The 14,936-nt window shown below is 40.3% G+C and overlaps 1 pseudogene; it reads left to right on the forward strand.

Annotated features, from left to right (window-relative positions):
* LOC110570665 overlaps window positions 1–8,505 on the forward strand; it is a 28,898-nt pseudogene extending 20,393 nt beyond the window's left edge.
* Window positions 8,506–14,936: the final 6,431 nt, after the last annotated feature.

The raw sequence follows: 14,936 nt of genomic DNA on the forward strand, positions 1-14,936 counted from the left end.
ATAACCAGTAACGAGATTGAAGCAGTGATCAAAAACCTCCCAAAAAACAAGAGTCCAGGGCCTGATGGATTCCCTGGGGAATTCTACCAAACATTCAAAGAAGAAATAATACCTATTCTACTGAAGCTGTTTCATAAAATAGAAACAGAAGGAAAACTTCCAAACTCATTCTATGAGGCCAGCATTACCTTAATCCCCAAACCAGGCAAAGACCCCATCAAAAAGGAGAATTTCAGACCAATATCCCTGATGAATATGGATTCCAAAATCCTCAACAAAATCCTAGCTAATAGGATCCAGCAATACATTAAAAGGATCATCCACACTACCAAGTGGGATTGATCCCCGGGATGCAAGGGTGGTTCAACATTCACAAATCAATCAATGTGATAGAACACATTAATAAGAGGAGGGAGAAGAACCACATGGTCCTCTCAATTGATGTGGAAAGAACATTTGACAAAATACAACATCCTTTCTTGATTAAAACTCTTCAGAGTATAGGGATAGAGGGAACATTCCTCAAGTTCATAAAATCCATCTATGAAAAACCCACAGTGAATATCATCCTCAATGGGGAAAAGCTGAGAGCCTTTCCCTTAAGATCAGGAAAACGTCAAGGATGCCCACTCTCGCCACTATTGTTCAACATAATACCAGAAGTCTTAGCAACAGCAATCAGACAACAAAAAGAAATAAAAGGTATTCAAATTGGCAAAGAAAAAGTCAAACTCTATCTTTTCGCAGATGACATAATACTTTATGTGGAAAACCCAAAAGACTCCACTCCCAAATTACTAGAACTGATCCAGCAATTCAGTAATGTGGCAGGATACAAAATCAATGCACAGAAATCAGTTGCTTTCTTATACACTAACAATGCAACTGTAGAAAGAGAAATTAGAGAAACAATTCCACTTACAATAGCACCAAAAACCATAAGATACCTCGGAATAAACCTAACCAAAGAGGTAAAGGATCTATACTCTAGGAACTACAAAACACTCATGAAAGAAATTGAAGAAGACACAAAAAGATGGAAAAATATTCCATGCTCATGGATCGGAAGAATAAACATTGTTAAAATGTCTGTGCTACCCAGAGCAATCTATACCTTCAATGCCATCCCAATCAAAATTCCAATGACATTTTTCAAAGTGCTGGAACAAACAATCCTAAAATTTGTATGGAATCAGAAAAGACCCCAAATCGCCAAGGAAATGTTGAAAAAGAAAAACAGGGCGCCTGGGTGGCTCAGTTGTTTAAGCAACTGCCTTCGGCTCGGGTCATGATCCTGGAGTCCCGGGATCAAGTCCCGCATCGGGCTCCCTGCTGAGCGGGGAGTCTGCTTCTCCCTCTGACCCTTCCCCCTCTCATGCTCTATCTCATTCTCTCTCTCAAATAAATAAATAAAATCTTTAAAAAAAAAAAAACAAAAAAAAACAAAAACAAAAACAAAGCTGGGGGCATCCCGTTGCCCGATTTCAAGCTATATTACAAAGCTGTGATCACCAAGACAGCGTGGTATTGGCACAAAAACAGACATATAGACCAATGGAACAGAATAGAGAACCAGATATGGACCCTCAACTCTATGGTCAAATAATCTTCCACAAAGCAGGAAAAAACATGCAATGGAAAAAAGACAGCCTCTTCAATAAATGGTGCTGGGAAAATTGGACAGCCACATGCAGAAGAATGAAACTCGACCATTCTCTAACACCATTCACAAAGATAAACTCAAAGTGGATGAAAGACCTCAATGTGAGACAGGAATCCATCAAAATCCTAGAGAAGAACATAGGCAGTAACCTCTTTGACATTGCCCACAGCAACTTCTTTCAAGATACATCTCCAAAAGTTAGTGAAACAAAAGCAAAAATGAACTTTTGGGACTTCATCAAGATAAAAAGCTTCTGCACAGCAAAGGAAACAGTCAACAAAACAACGAGGCAACCCACAAAATGGGAGAAGATATTTGCAAATGACACTACAGATAAAGGGCTGGTATCCAAGATCTATAAAGAACTTCTCAAATTCAACACCCAAAAAACAAATAATCAAGTCAAAAAGTGGGCAGAAGAGATAAACAGACACTTCTCTGAAGAAGACATACAAATGGCTAACAGATACATGAATAAATGTTCATCATCATTAGCCATCAGGGAAATCCAAATCAAAACCACATTGAGATACCACCTTACACCAGTTAGAATGGTAAAAATGGACAGGGAAAGAAACAACAAATGTTGGAGAGGTTGTGGAGAAAGGGGAACCCTCTTACACTGTTGGTGGGAATGCAAGTTGGTACACCCACTTTGGAAAACAGTGTGGAGGTTCCTCAAAAAATTAAAAATAGAGCTACCCTATGACCCAGCAATTGCACTACTGAGTATTTACCCCAAAGACACAGATGTAGTGAAAAGAAGGGCCATATGCACCCCAGTGTTAATAGCAGCAATATCCGCAATAGCCAAACGGTGGAAAGAGCGAGATGCCCTTCAACAGGTGAATGGATAAAGAAGATGTGGTCCATATATACAATGGAATATTACTCAGCCATCAGAAAAGATGAATACCCAACTTTTACATCAACATGGATGGGACTGGAGGAGATTATGCTAAGTGAAATGAGTCAAGCAGAGAAAATCAATTATCATATGGTTTCACTTATTTGTAGAACATAAGGAATAGCACAGAGGACACTAGGAGAAGGAAGGGGAAAATGGGGGGGGGAATTGGAGGGAGAGATGAACCACGAGAGATTTTGGACTCCAAGAAACAAACAGGGTTTTAGAGGGGAGGGGGAGGGGGGATTGGTTAGCCCGGTGATGGGTATTAAGGAGGGCACATACTGCATGGAGCACTGGGTGTTATACGAAAACAATGGATCGTGGATCACCACATCAAAAACTAATGATGTATTGTATGGTGACTAACATAACAATAAAATTAAAAAAAAAAAAAAAAGATCAACAATTGGATAGCTGTCCACAAACAAAAGAAGCCCCAAGAGAGGTCAGGAGATCACTCAAGGAACTTCAGCAACACAACAGAACAAAAACCTGATAATAACCACACAAAAAGATAAGGAAAAACAGCTTCATTTTGCCAGCAGCATCCCATTCCCCAGGCTGGTACTGGTCAGCACAACAGGGAACTCCCCAGCTAGAAAGAGTTCTCCCCAGAAAAGAGAGAGTAGAGTGCTGCCTTTCAGGACTGCTTTGGTTTTACTCCATCCACAGACTGACAAAGCAGAGATAGTTAGAATTTGTTAGGAACAAGGATGAAGGGCAAGAGCTACCAGCACTGGCCATGGGCAGAAGTGAGATGGTTCCTGGTTCCCTGCTCTGCAGAGGACCCAGCTACTTTCACCACTGAAGAAACCAATAACCACTATTGCTATGGACCCCTGCAGATTTCACTGATTTTTACCCCACAGGTATTCGCATTCACAGATGCCAGACATCTAAGTCCCTTCTGGCCCCCACTGGAGCCTGGGATCCATGTCAGCAGCCAGTCTAGTCCTCTGCAGCTGCATGAGAGCAAGATACTAGATACCCACAGCTGACCCACACCACCATGTGCACACTTGGGGCTAGCTCATTCAGCCGTGTACTTGCATTTCACAAGTCTGACTCTCATGACTGGTCTCTACTACTGTTTGCATGCCCGTGGTGAGATATTGCAGCTGTGGAAGTATATACAGACAGCCAAGGCCCCACAGTTGCTTGTGGATCTGGATTCAGCCCTACCTCCAGTTGGTGGCCTGTACCACTGCATGCATTTATAGAAAGCCCCCCAGCAATGCACCTGCATGCCTCCTGCCCAACCCTTGTCACTAGACTCCACTGCTTTGTGCATGCTCTAGGAGACCCTGTCACTGCAGGAATGCACACCAACAGCCAAGGCCACCCCAGCTACCAGTGCATCCACAGTTGACCCAAGCCTTTGCTACTGGCCCTAGCCCCCACCAATACACGTATGCCTCCAACCATCCCTTCTCATTATACAAGCAGCTGCAGCTGGCCCCCATAGTTGAGTGTAGGCACACAACCAGCTCTGGCCACCACCACTGCCCATGCTGGTTCCTAGCTGCTGGACCTGGAGGCATTGCTGAGGACCCCAAAGCCCTTGCAGCCACTGTGGAGCCCCACAACACTTGACAAGGACAATGAACTTGTCAACGCTGTAGACCAAAGCAGCCTAACGTCACACCCTCCTGGACCAAGAGTCGCCACACATCCCTATACTTAGTATTCTGCATAACTAGACCCAGGGTCACAGTACATTCCAGCATGCCCCCACCTGGCAGTGAAGGCCTTTCTTTATGGAAGCCAGTTCATAAAATCTTGAAGAGGTGACTGCTTCTCCAAATAAAATGAAAGACAAAAATCATATGATCATCTCAAAAAATGCAGAAAAAGTGTTTTACAAAATATAACATCCTTTCATTATAAAAAAATGTTCAACAAATTAGGTAGAGGGAATATACAGCAAAATAACAAAGCCATTTATGACAAGCCCACAGCTAGCATCATATGAATGGTGAAAGGTTGAAAGCTTTTCCTCTAAAATCAGTAACAAGGCAAGGGTGCCCACACTCACCACTCCTATTAAACAAAGTATTGGAACAATTAGGCAAGAAAAAGAAATAAAAGATATCCAAATCAGAAAGGAAAGAATAAAATTATCTTTTATTGCAAATGATATGATCTTATATAGAGAAAATCCTAAAGACTCCACCCAAAAACTGTTAGAAACACTCAACAACTTCAGTAAAATTTCAGGACACAAAATCAACATATAGAAATCAGTTAGGGGTGCCTGGGTGGCTCAGTCGTTAAGCATCTGCATTCGGCTCAGGTCATGATCTCAGGGTCCTGGGATCGAATCCCACATTGGGCTCCCTGCTCGATGGAAGGCCTGCTTCTCCTTCTCCTACACCCCCTGCTTGTGTTCCCTCTCTAGCTGTCTGTCTCTGTCAGAAAATTAAATCTTAAAAAAAAAAAAGAAAAGAAATCAGTTGTGTTTGTATACACTACCAAATAATCACTGAAAAATAAATTTAAAATCCAATACCACTTACAATAGCATCACAAGCAGTAAAACACTTAGGAATAAGTGTAACCAAGGAGGTAAAGATCTGTACACCAAAAACTAGAAGACGTTAATGAAAGAAATTGAGGATGACACAAAAAAAATAGAAAGAAATCTCACATTCATGGATCAGAAGAATTAATACTGTTAAAATGTCCACAGATAGCTATCCAAAGCTATCTGGATTCAATGCAATCCCTATCAAATTTCCAATGGTATTTTTCAAAGTAATAGAAAAAAAAAATCCTAAAATTTACATAGAACCACAAAAGACCCTAAATAGCCAAAACAATCCTGAGATAGAACAAAGTCGGAAGTATCACACTTTCCGATTTCAAACTGTCTTATAAAGCTGTAGTAGCCAAAACAGTATGGTACTGGCATAAAGATAGATATATAGACCAGTGGAACAGAACTGAGAGCCCAGAAATAAACCCTCAATATATAGTCAACTAATATCTGACAAGGGAATTAAGAATACCCAATGAGGTAAGGATTGTCTTTTCAACAAATAGTGTTGGGAAGAATGGATAACCACAGGTAGAAAAATGGAATTAGACCTCTATTTTACATCACTCAAAAATGAATTTGAAATAGATTAAAGACTTAAATTTAAGACCTAAAGTCATAAAATTCCTTGAAAAAAAACTTTGGGATACAGCTCCTTGACATCAGTCTTGGCCATTATTTTTTGGATGTGGCAACAAAACCCAAAACCAAGCGAGACTACATTAAACTATAAAGCTTCTGCACAGCAAAGAAAACCACCAACAAAATGAAAAGGCAGCCTAGAGAATGGAGGAAATATTTGCAAATCATATATATGATAAAGGATTGGGATCTAAAGTATAAAAGAACTTCTACAACTCAACAGCAAGAAAACAATCGAATTAAAATTGGGCAGAGGAGTTGAATAGACATTTCTCTTTAAAAAGACATACAAATGGCCAACATGTACATGAAAAGATGCTCAACATCACCAATCATCAGGGAAATGCAAACCAAAACTACAATTGTTAAAATGGCCATTATCAAAAGCAGAAGAAATAACAAATGAGTATGTAGAGAGAAAGGAATCCTGATGCACTGCTGCTGGGAATACAAATTGGTGCAGCCATTTTGGAAAACTACGAAGGTTCCTCAAAAAATCAAAAACAGAATTACCATATGATCTCCTTTCTAGATATATATCCAAAGGAAATGAAATTGCTATCTTCAGATATCTGCTATCCCTCATTCATTGCAGTATTATTCACAACAGCCAAGATATGGAAACAACCAAAGTGTCCATCTAGGGATGAACAGAAAAAGAAAATGTGTCATATATAATATATGTGGCATATTTTATACATATTTATATAATATTCAGCTATGAGAAAGAGGAAAATCCTGCCATTTGTAACAACATGGATGGTCCTTTGAGGGCATAATGTGAAGTGCAATAAGTCAGACAGAGAAAAATACCATATGATCTCACTTCTACATAGAATTTAAAAACATCAAACTCATAGAAACAGAGAGTAGAGTGATGGTTGCCAAGGCCTGAGGGGAGGGAGAAATGGGGAGATTTTGGTCAAAGTGTACAAACTTTCAGCTATGAGATGTTCTGGAGTATGTTCTAGAGATCTAAGGTACAGCATGGTAACTATAGTTAACAATACAGTATTGTATACCCGAAAGTTGCTGTGACATTGGGGCTTTAATATTCTCACCATATCAACAACAATAAAATAGTAATTATGTAAAGTGAAGGATGTGTTAACAACATTATTGTGGTAAACATTTCTTAATATATACATGTATCAGATCATCACATTGTACACCTTAAACTTATACAATGTTATATGTCAATTATATCTCAATAAAGCTGGAGAAAAAAAGAGAGGAATCATTCTGTCCAGTGTATCTCTAATCATGGTCTATGGCCCACTACAGGGTCTTCCTAGAGCCAAACACTGATGCTATGTTTCCAGGAAAGTAATGTGGAATTATACATACTTTCTTTTTATATGGTTTAATAACATACTAGTTATTATGAATTTATAAAAATTTGGCATTCACAAATTAAAATTATGACACTACTAGGATGTACTGAGGTCTCCAAATTCAGTGAGAATTCCTTAAACAAGTCTGCCATGCACCCTTTGGCAGATGTGCGAAGCTCCTCTCTGGTATGTGAGCATGCAGACAGTCAGCACTCCCATGATTTTCAGAAAGATGCTGTTTCGGTGCCTCAACAATGTAGTCCTGAGCCAACTGTGGTATGCTGCCTTTGCTATCTTAGTTAATATATATTTAGAATTAATTTATTGTCGGGGTGCCTGGGTGGCTGAGTCGGTTAAGCGTCTGCCTTCGGCTCAGGTCATGATCTCAGGGTCCTGGGATTGAGCCCCGCATCGGGCTACCTGCTCCACGGGAAGCCTGCCTCTCCCTCTCCCTGAAGCTTGTGCGCTCTCTCTCTCTCACTAACTCTCTCTCTCTCTCAAATAAATAAAATCTTTTAAAAAATAGAATTAATTTAATGTCTTACTTTTATGAATTATTTTGTTTTCATATGTTCTTGGCATTCTGATTGTAATTTTGTTCCTTTTTTCAGGTTTTAATACATTCTTCTTTTTTTTAATACCCGTATTAGTTTCCTATTGCCCCTGTAGCAAATCACCAGAAATTTAGTGGCTTACAACAGCACAAGGTTATCTCTCACAGTTCTGGAGGCCAGAAGTCCAACATCAGGGCCACAGTCACTATGTCATAAGGTCTGGCTCCTTCTGTAGGCTCTGAGAGAAAGATCTATTTCATTGATTTTTTTTTTTCCAACTTCTAGTGGCCACCTGTATTCCTTGGCTTGTGTCCCCAAGCTCAGTCTTCTGTCCCATCATCACATTACCTTCTTCTCTCCTGTGGTCAAATTTCTCTCTACCTCCCTTTTATAAGGATGCTTGTTATTACATTTAAGACCCATCCAGTCATCTCCCTATCTCCCCCATGATTAAGTGCTTAATCATATCTGCAAAGCGCCTTTGCCATATAAAATAACATTCATGGGTTCCAGAGATCAAGGGCAGGGGAAGGAGAATAATTCAGCCTCCCATAATAGCTACTGCTTTTTATTTTTGCTTTCTTGCCCTTTTTCAAGCTTGCCCAATTCCGTATCACATTTCTATCCATGTAACACCTATATATTGAGTGACTATTAAGTAATAGGCATGGTGGTAAAAGCCAGATATCAAAGTAAATCAGACATAGTGCTTACAATGTAGCAAGAAAGCTAACTTTGAACAAGTTGCTACATGTATAATAATGAATGTTGCAGAAGATCAAGTAAAGGGTGCTGTGAGTATGACTGATCAGGCAGCTACCCCAAGCAGTGGTGTCAGGGAAGACTTCCCTAAGACTGATATTTGAACTGGGACATGAAGGATGAATAGGACTAGCTAGTGGAGGGGTTCAGGTGGGTTGGGAAAGTTTACTTTTAATTTTTCATTGGCAAAGGGAATGTAAGATAAGAGGGCTTTGAAGTTTTTGTGCTACCTACCTAAATAGGTGAATAAACTAAGGTCCACAAAATTCAAGTTACTTCCTAAAGGCCCATTATTTTGACTAAACCTTAGAAGTCCTTTGGGAATTGGAAAGAATGATAAGAAGATAGTGTTAAACCAAGAAACTTGGGAACATTTAAATCCTGCCTCAGACCAGCTACTTCTCCCCATCTTAGTATCTTAGGAAAATACATCCACAGAGGGAAACCCATGGTTATTATTAGGCTTTGGCCCCAATACCCAGTGCAGAACTCTTTTGGCTTAGGCTGGAAGGGAGCCATAAACCTAAAACCAAAGATGGACAAGCCCATAGTCTCCAAATGTCTCCCCACAAGACACTAATTACAAAAGAGAAAAATAGTAACTTTTCTGTATAGAAACCTGCAAGACACTACTTTAGCCAAGTGATCAAAGTTAATATCACCAATAATAAAACATATCAATATCATATATCTCCCAGCATGATGCACTAATGATGATGGTTTTCTTGTCAGAAATGCATAATCTCAATCAAGTCATGAGAAAATATCAGACAAACACCAAGTGAGGGATATTCTATGACATAACTGACCAAGGATCCTAAAAAGTGTCAAGGTTACAAAAGTCAAACACACACACACACACAAACACACACACACACAAGTTGTCACAGACTGGAGACGAGGGAAACAAAACAACTAAATGCAACGTGGGATCCTGGATGACATCCTGGACCATAAAGAGGTCTGTACTAAATAAATTATAACTATGTTAATTTCCTGGTTTAGATAATGGCATAGTAGTAGTAGTAGTACATAATCTGTTATCATTAGGAAAACCTCAGTGAAAGGTAGAGGAAGCTCTTTGAACTATTATTGTAACTTTTCTGATGTCTAAAATTATTTGAAAATAAGAAGTTATAAAAAGAAATACTTTAAGCAAATTAGAGCCTCAAATTTGGACTTTATAAATAATGTTTACAAATAATAAAAGCAGGTTAAGTCTCCATGACAAAGTAAGAGCAGGAGAGTCAGGTCTTTCATGAGACTTCCCAAGGTTGGAGACTGCCTCATCTAACACTCTTATACAAACTGAAACTGACTGAAAAGTACACTGATCCCTGTTACCTAGACCTTTGTTACCTAAATATCTCCAACCAGAACACAAGGGTCCAAAATATGTCTTGAACCTTGTAGCCTTAAGGTGAAAATGTCAGATGGGAATGGGCAGGGATGGGTGAAATGGCAAGAAATGATCAAATGCTTCACTCAGCCTATGCAATTTCATGTTTCTCCCACTGCTAGATTCTTTTTCAAAACTTAAAATTCATCCATTAACTTTTGACCCTATGTTGATTTTCCAACATGAAACAAGCTAAACCTTAGTTGCTTTGAAAACTGGTAAAGCTATGCATGAATGTCAGCATCAAGTAGGGGGAAATGAGATTTAGGATAAAGACAACTAGGATTCAGACCCTGACTCAGCTTAAATTATATTCTAGTTCTGTGACAATGAAGAAAAACTCTTTCTAGGGGTGCCTGGGTGGCTCAGTCGTTAAGTGTCTGCCTTCAGCTCAGGTCATGATCTCAGGGTCCTGGGATCGAGCCCCGCATCGGGCTCCCTGCTTGGCGGAAGGCCTGCTTCTCCCTCTCCCACTCCCCTGCTTGTGTTCCTGCTCTCGCTATCTCTCTCTCTGTCAAATAAATAAATAAAATCATTAAAAAAAACCTCTAAAATCCTTCTTCTGCATATTGGCAATGATAAATAATTGTTATGTAGATCAGATATGATGTGTATGAGAAGCTAACAGAGTTGATGAGTTCACAGAGAGCATTCAATAAAGGATTGTCCAGTTACATGAAAGAGGTTTTTTTTGTTTGTTGATATATGTTTATTTTTTTTAACATACAATGTATTACTTGTTTCAGCGGTACAGGTCTATGATTCATCAGTCTTACATAACACCCAGCGCTCACTACAACACATTACAGGAAAGAGTTTTTAAGAAGAGTTGGTGTTCTAGAGTTTAGAAAAGGGTTATTCTTTCATTTTTTTACCATTCATTTCCATCCTCAGCTACCACTTAATTCTACCTAAAGTAGTAATGTTTAACCTCCAGGAAATCTAGACTATGCTGAGTTCCATGCTGGGCACATTTTCCCTGTAGGGCCTACAATGGAGGTTTGGATCACTCAAAGTCTGGCAAAAAATTTCCAGATAATTGCCTGTCTACTCAATGACCTTTTTTAGAACAAATACAAGAATTAGTATAGATGGAAAAAGCCAACACATTTGAAGTTTAAGAATGACTTTAACAGATTTTCAAATGTTGGCTTAGGGGGTGGAGCAAGATGGCGGAGGAGTAGGAGACCTGGATTTCGTCTCCTCTCAGGAATTCAGCTGGATAGGGATCAAACCATTCTGAACACCTACAAACTCAACAGGAGATCAAAGAAAAGAATAGCAGCAACTCTCTGAACAGAAAAGCGACCACTTTCTGGAAGGTAGGATGTGCAGAGAAGTGAATCCGAGGCGATATTTGGGAGGATAGACGGTGGGGGAGGGGGCCTCCATCAGCTGCTTCTGGCAAGTGATAGAGCCGAGGAGCACAAAATCAGAACTTTTAAAAGTCTGCTCCGCTGAGGGACGTCACTCCGGTGGCTAAGCGGGGGGTGGAACCCTCGCGGGACAGTGTGGTCTCAGGACGCTCGGGGTCACAGAAAGACCGGGGGTGCCAGAATGCGGCAGAACTCCCAGGTATCGGAGCAGAGAAGCCGGCTGCAGAGGCAGAGCCCAGGCGCGGGCTCTCAGCTCGGAGTTGACATAAACTGTGATCCGCGGCACAGTCGGGCCACTGCTCCTCCAGCAGGGACCCAACAAGCGGCAGATCCAGGGAGACTCACCTTTCTCCCCTGGGAGGAGCGGCGCGGGAGTGCACCACAGGGATCTGCTGGGTTTGGAGACTCCACCTGGGGTCGGGTGCCAGAGATAGAAATGCGCGGTCACAGGCCGGGTGAGCACGGAGTGCGGCCAGAGACCGGGGAGCAGGGAGTGACTGACTGCTTTTCTCTGGGGGCTCACTGAGGAGCGGGGCCCCGAGTTCTTGGCTCCTCCGGGGCGGAGATTGGGAGGCCGCCATTTTCACTCTCCGCCTCCAAATCTGTACGGAAAGCTCACAGGGAACAAAAGCTCCGGAGAGCACCCCGACCAGATTACTTAGCCCGGACCGGGCAAGGGTGGGGCAATTCCGCCTCCGGCAAAGACATTTGGAAACCACAGCAACAGGCCCCTCCCCCAGAAGATCAGTGAGAACAGCCAGCCAAGACCAAGTTTACCGATCAATGAGAACGGCAGAACTCCAGCGCTAGGGGAATACTGCACATAGAATTCATGGCTTTTTTACCATGATTCTTTAGTCTTTCAAAGTTAGTTTTTTATTTTTTTTTTAATTTTTCTTTTTCCCTTTTTCAACCAACATCTTATCAATCCCTTTTTTAAAAAAAACATTTTTATTTTTCATTTTTAGAGTCATATTCTATCCCTTCATAGTAGTTACCCATATTTTTGGCATATATATATAAGTTGTTCTCTCTTTAAAATTTTGAGAGAGTTTCTTCTAACAGATTAAAATATACCCTAAATCTCTAGTATATGGTTTTTTTCTACTCCCCTGCCTGATCACATTCTCTCCCTTTTTTTTTCTTTTTTTTTAAATCCTATTCTTTCTTTTTTCAAACAACTTATCAATTCCTTTTATAAAATTTTTTATAATTTCCATCTTTACAGTCATATTCCATCCCTTCATCATATCAACCCTTATTTTTGTACATATATAAGTTTTTCTTTCTTTAAAATTTTGGGAGGCACTTTCTTCTAACAGACCAAAATACACCCAAAATCTAGTGTGTGGCACTGATCTATATACCAGCCTGATCATATTTGATCACATTCTGGTTTTTTTGTTGTTGTTGTTTTGTTTTGTTCTGTTTTGGTTTGTTTTTATCTTTATCTTTATCTTTTTCTTTTTTTTTCTTTTTCTTTTTTCTCTCTTTCCCTTTCTTTTCCCACTGCTTCAGGTCTTTTCTGATTTGTTTAGAGCATATTTTCTGGGGTCGTTGTTACTCTGCTAGCATTTTGTTCTCCCATTAATCTATTCTCCTCTGCACAAAATGACAAGATGGAAAAAATCACCTCAACAAAAAGAACAAGAGGTAGTACCGACTGCCAGGGACCTACTCAATACGGACATTAGTACGATGTCAGATCTCGAGTTCAGAATCATCACTTTAAAGATACTAGCTGGGCTTGAGAAAAGCATGGAAGTTATTAGAGAAACGCTTCCTGGAGAAGTAAAAGAACTAAAATCTAACCAAGTTGAAATCAAAAAGGCTATTAATGAGGTGCAATCAACTATGGGGGCACTAACTGCTAGGATATATGAGGCAGAAGAGAGAATAAGTGATATAGAAGACCAAATGATGGAAAATAAAGAAGTTGAGAAAAAGAGAGATAAACTACTGGATCACGAGGGCAGAATTCGAGAGATAAGCAATACCATAAGACGAAACAACATTAGAATAATTGGGATCCCAGAAGAAGAAGAAAGAAAGAGAGGGGCAGAAGGTATACTGGAGCAAACTATAGCAGAGAACTTCCCTAATTTGGGGAAGGAAACAGGCATCAAAATCCAGGAAGCACAGAGAACCCCTCTCAAAATCAGTAAAAATAGGTTGGGGCACCTGGGTGGCTCCGTTGGTTAAGCGACTGCCTTCAGCTCAGGTCATGATCCTGGAGTCCCAGGATTGAGTCCCGCATCGGGCTCCCTGCTCAGCAGGGAGTCTGCTTCTCCCTCTGACCTTCCTCCTTCTCATGCTCTCTGTCTCTCATTCTCTCTCTCTCAAATAAATAAATAAAATCTTTAAAAAAATTAATTAATTAATTAAATAAATAAAAATAGGTCAACACCCCGACATCTAATAGTAAAACTTACGAGTCTCATAGACAAAGAGAAAATCCTGAAAGCAGCTCGGGAGAAGAGATATGTAACCTACAAGGGTAGAAACATTAGATTGGCAACAGACCTATCCACAGAGACCTGGCAGGCCAGAAAGGACTGGCAGGATATATTCAGAGCACTAAATGAGAAAAATACGCAACCAAGAATACTATATCCAGCTAGGCTGTCACTGAAAATTGAAGGAGAGGTAAAAAGCTTCCAGGACAAACAAAAACTAAAGGAATTTGCAAACACAAAACCAGCCCTACAAGAAATCTTGAAAGGGGTCCTCTAAGCAAAGACAGACCCTAAAAGCAACATAGACCAGAAAGGAACACAGACAATATACGGTAACAGTCACCTTACAGGCAATACAATGGCACTAAATTCCTATCTTTCAATAGTTACCCTGAATGTAAATGGGCTAAATGCCCCAATCAAAAGACACAGGCTATCAGACTGGATCAAAAAACAAGACCTGGGCGCCTGGGTGGCTCAGTTGGTTAAGCGACTGCCTTCGGCTCAGATCATGATCCTGGAGACCCAGGATCGAGTCCCGCATCGGGATAAAAAACAAGACCCATCGATATGCTGTCTGCAAGAGACTCATTTTAGAACCAAAGACACTCCCAGATTGAAAGTGAGGGGATGGAAGACCATTTACCATGCTAATGGACACCAAAAGAAAGCTGGGGTGGCAATCCTTATATCAGACAACTTAGATTTTAAACCAAAGACTGTAATAAGAGATGAGGAAGGACACTATATCCTACTTAAAGGGTCTATCCAACAAGAAGATCTAACAATTATAAATATCTATGCCCCTAACATGGAAGCAGCGAATTATATAAGGCAATTAATAACAAAAGCAAAGAAAGACATCGACAACAATACAATAATAGTGGGGGACTTTAACACCCCCCTCACTGAAATGGAAAGATCGTCTAAGCAAAAGATCAACAAGGAAATAAAGACTTTAAATGACACACTGGACCAAATGGACTTCCAGACATATTTAGAACATTCCATCCCAAAGCAATGGAATACACCTTCTTCTCTAGTGCCCATGGAACATTTCCAGAATAGATCACATCCTAGGTCATAAATCAGGTCTCAACTGGTATCAAAAGATTGGGATCATTCCCTGCCTATTTTCAAACCACAATGCTTTGAAACTAGAACTCAACCCAAGAGGAAAGTCGGAAAGAACTCAAATACATGGAGGCTAAAGAGCATCCTACCGAAGAATGAATGGGTCAACCAGGAAATTAAAGAAGAATTAAAAAAATACATGGAAACCAATGAAAATGAAAACACAACTA

Source organism: Neomonachus schauinslandi, chromosome 1 (assembly GCF_002201575.2).
Source record: "Neomonachus schauinslandi chromosome 1, ASM220157v2, whole genome shotgun sequence".
Taxonomy (NCBI): Eukaryota; Metazoa; Chordata; class Mammalia; order Carnivora; family Phocidae; genus Neomonachus; species Neomonachus schauinslandi.